The sequence below is a fragment of the Mytilus galloprovincialis genome, chromosome 1, assembly GCF_965363235.1.
Source record: "Mytilus galloprovincialis chromosome 1, xbMytGall1.hap1.1, whole genome shotgun sequence".
Lineage (NCBI taxonomy): Eukaryota > Metazoa > Mollusca > Bivalvia > Mytilida > Mytilidae > Mytilus > Mytilus galloprovincialis.
Window position 1 is genome coordinate 43,336,963 of NC_134838.1, and position 8,370 is coordinate 43,345,332.

Sequence of the window (8,370 nt, forward strand, 5' to 3'; positions counted from 1 at the left end):
TCATTTTCTACTCATTCGTCGGTACAAGTTAATAAACACACAATTATTCAAGCATATCCAATGACTAGATAAACATAAAACATGGAAAGTCATTTTAACAAACAATCTTGAAGTTTACAATTCTTCAAAAACAATTTTAAACATATATCTTATCTATAACAAGGAGGAAATAACATATTTACAGCCATAATAAAAATATATAAAAATATATGCCCTGGGGGTTACTTGTCACAATATGTATAAAAAAATAATTAAATAAATATGTTTAATATTACAGGTACTTAAAGGTTAATAAAAGATATTCGATATATGTATATATATATATATATATATAGATTATTATATAATACTGTATTTTGAGCCCTCTGTTTATTATTTTAAGATCTATAATGATGATTATGTTGCTAGACGAACATTTATCGTCTGGACCGTATGCTACATATCAAAATGAAAGAAAGGTAACACCTAGGGAAGTAGCAATGTTGTTATTAAATGTCACTAGACATTATTAAGTATTACATATAGATAAATTTTATAATCGTCTTTTGAAATGTTCATACTAATTATTATCAATCTTCGTAGCTAAAAAGCGTTTGGAACAGGAATTTATTTCGTCTATCACCCAAGATGAGCTTTTATTTGTTCATTTCTTATTTTGACCTTCTAAGGAATCATTATTTGAGATTGAAAAGTAATAAAGTAGCGCCATGAGAATTGTATTACATGAAAACGTTATTAGTGTCGCTACTTTTTGTGTAAGGAAGAGAGTAAAGTTCACTTAAAATGTAGTTCAAATGGTGGTAACTTTGATCTTCAACTTCGTGATTAGATATTGTCTAAAAATAAACGTTATCCTGCATGTTAAGCTTACTTTCGCAATGATGTGACGTAAAGTTAAAACAGTAATCGAAAAACTTATATTTATTTGACTATCATTTATATATGAATTGCTGCTTTTACCCTTATTTTTTTACCAATTACCATTTGTTTTTAATTTTCTTCCTAACTTATGTGCAAACAGTTTTGATATCCCCAACAAAACATCTCACCGCATGAACGGGATTGCTCGTTGAGTTAAAAGTCTCAAAGAGTGTCTGTTAGTTTAAATTCATTCGAAACAGTAAAGAATTAAAGTCAAATCCGACATTTATAACAATGGTACCTTTGATAACTAATTATACTGCAAGAACAAAATAGATTATATGTAAAAAAAAAATAATGGTATTTCACAACTGCCCATATTGTTTTAAAGAAAAATAACTCTATGACCTTTTTTCAAAAACATATAAAACCTAAATATTTATCGGTCATACTTTAATCTGAAAAGTTTTAGGTTTTACATGTTTTGTGACAAGCGCAAGTTTCAGCTATAATGCTTCAAATAAAAAGGATGCAGCTCTCATTATGAACGAACCTGAACACCAAGGCATTTCAGCAGCCAAACATAACAATGAAATTAAAAAGGCAAAAGCTAAAGCTAAAAAAAAGTCTGGCAAAAAAACCGGTACACAACAACTTAATAAAGACAACGAGGACAATCCTAATCAATCAACATTGTTCTTTCACTTCCAAGGAAACAACAATGTTGGAACGCCTGATGGACGCAAAGACAAACGCGCAGCAACAACACCAACTGACCAAATTCACGAACGAACATCAAATATCCAGAAACCAAAGGGACCCTAACTATCATCCAGCTCAACTAAATGTATATAAATTTTATAAGCATTAAATAGTAAAATTATATACCTATTTCCATGAACATTTGTATATATTTACTTTTTTTCTGTGTTTTTATTTATAGTGTAAAATACAAACAAAAAAAAGAACTCTTTGTAATAATAGATTGTATGTGTCCAACTGATGTTATGGTAAACATAAACAATGTTCTCATTTTATGTTTTTTCATGACTTTTATTTATTATGTTAAAAAAAAAAAAAAAAAGAATACGATATAATTTAGATTATATGTGTTTGAATAATGATATCGAAAATGAAAACTACTTATCCTCTATACATATTGTATATTGTATTTGTGTTGATAAGAGTAGTACATGTATATTAACCAATCAAAAAGAGAAATATGACACAAAACTAGATCATATGTTCTCAATTGATGATCATGATGATGTAGAAATAGAAAACAGTGTAATATGTAATTTATCTTATATGTATGTTTATTCACAAAATACCAACAAAAACATATGTCTGAAAGAAACAGATAATTTTAAAACAAGCATTAAACCAACAAAAAGAAAAAACTTTTATTCACTAGTTAACAAAATGAAACGATCACTAGTTCTACTATCCACGTCATTAGGCTGCATTTGTTTAATTCGGTTCATCACCAAAATGCTTTTATTACAGGTAAGCACTGATTGTACAAACAAATCTTCTATTTTCTGCAATTCAAACAAGGATAATCGGAAAATATACCAACCACTTCATATTCCTACGAAATTGCAAATATGGTACGCAACTACATGTAGTATATCACCATATACCGCATCACACACAGGAAGTACGAAACGAATTGCACTCATATATTTTTGCACCATACTATCAAGACACACATATTCCACAACCAGCTATGCTAATCCTTTTGACGCAGTATATTCACTTGAAGTACAGATCCATATCTTATTAAAACACATGATACACACATGTACAGCAGCGTTAAGTGAACATTTAAAAATCGCCAAAGAATACTACACAAAAAGATATCATTTCCAGGTTCAAATGTATGGAAAATTTAAGACGTCATCAAAAACTGTTGAGAATATATTTCATTTGATCACAGTTATAATGTTGTTGAGCACTCGAACACTCCTTATTGAACAATTCAAATATCTGAAAATAGAAAAAGTAATTTCTGAAAATCAAGCTCCTATATACATACAGGCACAAGTACAAAACTGTATTATTGTAAAAAACACATATTATAATGATACATATATATTATATATACTCATGCATTACTACTATTATACGTTTAGTCATAGTTGTATTGTATACAACAACTTAAAACAGTTTGTTATGATGTATATCTCTGTAGTAATCTTTGCTAATACATGTATAATTCATTATTTAGATGAGTAATAATTTAAATATCTGCTCCTTGAACTGCCAAGGGCTAGGAAAAAAAGAAAAGCGAGACAGACTATATATTTGGTGTGAAAATCAAAAATGTGACATCTTGTTTATTCAAGAGTCCCATTTCACCGATAAAAACATAAATGTAATAAATAGTGAAACTAAATGTAAGATATACCATAGCTTTGGCAATTCCCTATCCAGAGGTGTTTCAATTTTAATTAAAGAAAACATAAATCACAAAATAATAAATGAAATTAAAGATGAGGAGGGCAGGTTTATTCTAATTAATGTAGAACTTGATAATAACATCTTCACTTTAGTTAATGTTTAAGCACCAAATATACAAAGAAATAGAAATTCTTTCTTCAAAAAAATAAACAACTTAATTGAAAATAATAGATTAGGCATTTTAATACTTGGAGGGGATATAAATGAAAGTCTGACTGAAAACGACAGAAAAAGTACAAGTACACCAAAATTTAATAAACCTGTAAATAGTTTGAAACAATTAATAAAAAAACATAAGTTAGTTGATATATGGAGAGAAATTAACCCAAACAAAAGACAGTTCACCTGGAGAAGGAAAAATAACTTTAACATAGCAAGCAGAATAGATTATTTTCTTATTAGCTCTGATATAAGACCACATATTACAGCAGCAGATATTAGACCCGCTGCTATTTCTTACACTGATCATCAGGCAATTTCATTAAAGCTAAGACACAAAGCACACAGTAGAGGCCGAGGTTTCTTTAAAATTAATAACAGTATATTGAATGACACAAAATATCAAAATCTCATTAATAACTTAATTCAAACTTATAAACAAAAAATACTTACTACGGCTGTAGATCCTCGAGTTAAGTGGGACGTTTTTAAAGCTGAAGTAAGAGACATAACCATTAAATACTGTAGGCAAAAACAAGCTGAAAATAAAAATGAAATAATTAAATTAGAACTGTCATTAAAAAAATTGAACGAAAATGTAGAAAACTTACAGGATAATAATGTTCAAAATAGAATAAACAATGCTGAGAAAAAACTAGAGAACCTTTACATAAATGAAGCAAAGGGAGCTCAGGTTAGATCACGTGTAAAATGGACAGAAGAAGGAGAAAAAAACACAAAATTTTTTATAGGCCTTGAAAAATCCAGACAAACTCATAAAAATATTTCTGCACTTACGAATGAAAAAGGAGAAATTATAACAGATTCATCTGAAATTTTAAAGTTAGAAAAAAACTTCTATGAAAATTTATATAAAAGTACAAATCCTAATGAAAATGAAATAAAAAAATATATAACAGAAACAAAAGTAGATAAAACTCTTTCTCATGAGGAAACTCAAAATCTAGAAGGGGAGCTTACCATAAAAGAATGTACAGAAGCTATTAAATCTATGAAATTAAATAAATCACCGGGCATCGACGGGATCAGTGTAGAATTTTATCGAACCTTCTGGACAAATTTAAAAGAAATTGTTGTTAAAGTTTTTAACACATGCTATCAAAAGGAAGAAATGACCACACTACAAAAAATAGGAGTAGTCTCTTCATTATATAAAAAAGGGAAACCCACTTCTTTTAGACAACTATAGACCAATTACTTTACTCAATGTTGATACAAAGCTTATGGCATATTCTTTAGCACAACGTCTTAAACCAATACTAACTAAAATCATCCATAGTGACCAAAATGGTTACATAAAAAATAGATATATAGGTTTCAACATTCGTCAAATTCAAGACATAATAGACCATGCAGAATACTTTAATATTGAAGGAGCATTGCTCTTCATAGATTTTTCCAAGGCCTTTGACTCATTGGAATGGCCATTTATGTATGAAGCACTCAAGAAATTCGGCCTTCCAAATCCTTTTATCAAATGGGTTAAAACTCTGTACAAAGACATAACGGGTTGTATGTTAAACAATGGGTGGGTCTCATCACCATATAACATTAAACGCGGTATTAGACAAGGCTGCCCGTTAAGTTCCCTGATTTTTGTTATTGCTGTAGAAATTTTGTCCTGCAGAATAAGACAAGACAACAACATCAAAGGTTTTCAAATTAAGCTAGATACTAAAACACACAGTTTAAAGATTTCTCAATTAGCTGACGACACAACACTTTTTCTAAAATCAAAAGATGAAGTACGTCACACTCTTAATATTATTGAAATCTTTGGAACGCTATCAGGTTTAAAATTAAATAGATCAAAAACTGAGGGCATTTGGTTAGGAAAATTAAAACATTGTAAAGATAAGTTTGAAAATATAACATGGAATAAAGGACCAATAAAAAGTCTAGGAGTTTATTTTGGAACAGATCGAGCTGAATGTGATAAGCTGAATACTGAAAAAATAATACAGAAATGTGACAAATTAATAAGTAATTGGAAAAAAAGAAATCTTACAATGATAGGTAAAATAACAGTTGTAAAATCTCTTCTTATACCTAACCTTACATATTTAGCTTCAGTCACAAACCTACCACATGAATTTATTCAACAGTTTAAAACTATTATCTACAATTTTATATGGGATGGTAAACGAGAAAAGGTCAAACGAACCACCCTTAGCAAAAATACTACTGAGGGAGGGCTTAAAATGACAGATATAGACAATTATATAACTGCACTACAAATAGCATGGATAAAAAGACTTACTGCAGATGATTTTGCTAACTGGAAAGTAATTCCGACATTTTACTTTAATAAATTTGGTGCTAATTTCATGCTACTTTACATGAATCTAGACAACATTTACTCAATACAAAACCTACATAAAACTTTACCAAAATTCTACTTAGAAATTGTAAAGTCTTGGTTCAAAGTACAAAATTTAAATAATACCAAACTCAATATGAATTTTAAAAACATTAGACAACAAATCTTATGGGGAAACAAACTGATAAAATTTCAAGGAAAGTGTTTAGTTTTTATAAATTGGATAAAAGACGGTATTATATACGTTAACGATATAATAGACCAAAATGGTAATATCTCTCAAGAAATAATATCTAATAAAATATCCTCAAAATCCAATTTAATGTTTGAAATTTCAAAACTTAATTATGCCTTACCAAATGAATGGCTCAAGGTACTTAAATCAGAAAAATCAATAAAATCAAAAGTAAAAAATAAACTTAACCTTTGCATCAATACAAAAGAAAAAAATAAGATAATAATTTTACAAGTAATGGAAACAAAGCAGATATACACACACATTAATAGTGGAAATGAAGACACGCCTCCAGGTTTCTTTAAATGGAAACGTGTCCTAAATTTAGATTCGTTAATTCCAATTAAATCAATGCTTAACTTTATATTTACTTATTTAAAAGATAACAGATTAAAAATATTTAAATGGAAATTGCTGCATCATATCCTTCCTTGCAAACAATTGCTTTTTCAATGGAAGATAAAAGAAGACAGTAAATGCGACTTATGTAATGTAACAGAAGATTATAAACATTTTTTCCTAGAATGTCGTTACTTTAACACTTTTAGGGAAAAGATCAAAATACTATTAAATAAAGTTAAAATAGGTCATCATATCCTAAACTACAGAAATCTCATTATAGGATATAAAATCGGTGATATCAATTATTATGATATAAATCTGTTGATGACACTCATTACATTTTCTATCCACAAGTGCACTCACAGTTCAAATTATAAAACTACAAATTTTGATGTGTATGCCCTGTTCAAAAAAGATTTTTTGAACTACTTAAATATTTCGACACTTTCAGGTGGTAAACATGGTAAAATTTTGAAAGAAATAAGCTTATACATATAATTATTATTCTCGCATATATGCTATATGCTAATTTATTCAGCAATACATGTGTCTCTATATTAGTTAATCTTAAAACCACGTGTTGTAGACTTCGTCATGATCATGATCAGTGATAAAGATTAAACCCCTACTATTCTGACGCATCCTTCATTTAATATATCACATACTCATAAATAAATATACTTATATAATGTACTTCAATTCGTAACCAAGTATGTTCACCTACATAATTAATATACAACAAACTGCTTCGACTGTTAATTTGCCTCCATCGTGTAATCCGTGATCAATAGGTCATGACCAGGTCAACTAGCATATATACAGAGTCAAAGCGGCTCACGAATGTATTTTTTTCCGGAAAATAATTTCTGTGGTAATCTGTATAATCTGTATACACAATATTGTAACATGTAAATCTAACCATTTATTATTATTATTAATAATTTACTGAACAATCTCCCTGTTTGTTCAGTAAAACTAACGCTTCAGGGATGCCCTGTCAAATGCTGTAGACATGGTATTAATTATAACAGCAATAGTGCAATAAATCAGATTTTAGATAAAAAAAAAAAAAAAAGAAAGTGTTCTCGTGTTCATGGCATTATATCCGGAAAGCTGTTTTGTAAAAAGAAAATGTTACCAAAAAGTGACAGAATGAAGCCTTATGCGGATCAGTTATGTCTTCAACTGATTAAATACGACACCTAAAACATATTGAAGTAGAAACCGTCAGGAAATTACTATTGAATCCATTCTGTAAATAGGAGTTCTGGATAAAAGAGTAAATATATGATGTGACGAGACGTCATTTAGTAAACTGTTTGTATGTTTTTGATTTTAGTATTTTTGACCTCACTGAAAGCGACTAATTCGTATCACTGCAACTTATCTAGCTATTTCTGTGTGTTGATTTGGTAACCTAACAAAAGAAGATGTGGTATGATTGCCAATGAGACAACTCTCCACAAGAGACAAAATGACACAGAAATTAACCACTATAGGTCACCGTACGGCCTTCAACAATGAGTAAAGCCCATATGGCATAGTCAGCTATAAAGGCAATAATAATGTAAAACAATTCAAACAAGAAAACGAACGGCATTATTTATATAAATAAAAAATTGTCTGCTTTTTAGACCTAGGTGTTGTTTTTCTCGTTTTGATCTACAATATAAATAGCTTAATTGGTATCTTTGCGAGGCGCTGTTGCAATTTGTGTAAAGGTTATTTAAACTGCGGTAGCTTTTTTGTTGATTTTTTTATGAATTGTTTCATTTAAAGGGTTACCCATCACAATTGTTAATTCTTAACGATAGAAATTTCTAACGGAAACTTCGGACAGCTTGTGTCCAGCTTTAACTACTATGAACTTATATTACCGCTTCAACTTTATCATAATATAAATGATCATAATGTATTTATATTCTAGACAGTTTATAATTCTCTAATCCTTGTTTCATGTCACTTCACA

General features: G+C 29.2%; 1 long non-coding RNA gene across 1 annotated transcript; it reads right to left on the minus strand.

Moving 5' to 3' along the window:
- Positions 1-2,154: 2,154 nt before the first annotated feature.
- LOC143078894 (uncharacterized) lies at positions 2,155-7,200 on the minus strand. Its single transcript, XR_012979302.1, has 3 exons — positions 7,126-7,200; positions 3,937-4,022; positions 2,155-2,850 (listed from the first exon to the last, which is right to left on the minus strand). It is a non-coding gene; the product is annotated as an uncharacterized LOC143078894 (long non-coding RNA).
- Positions 7,201-8,370: the final 1,170 nt, after the last annotated feature.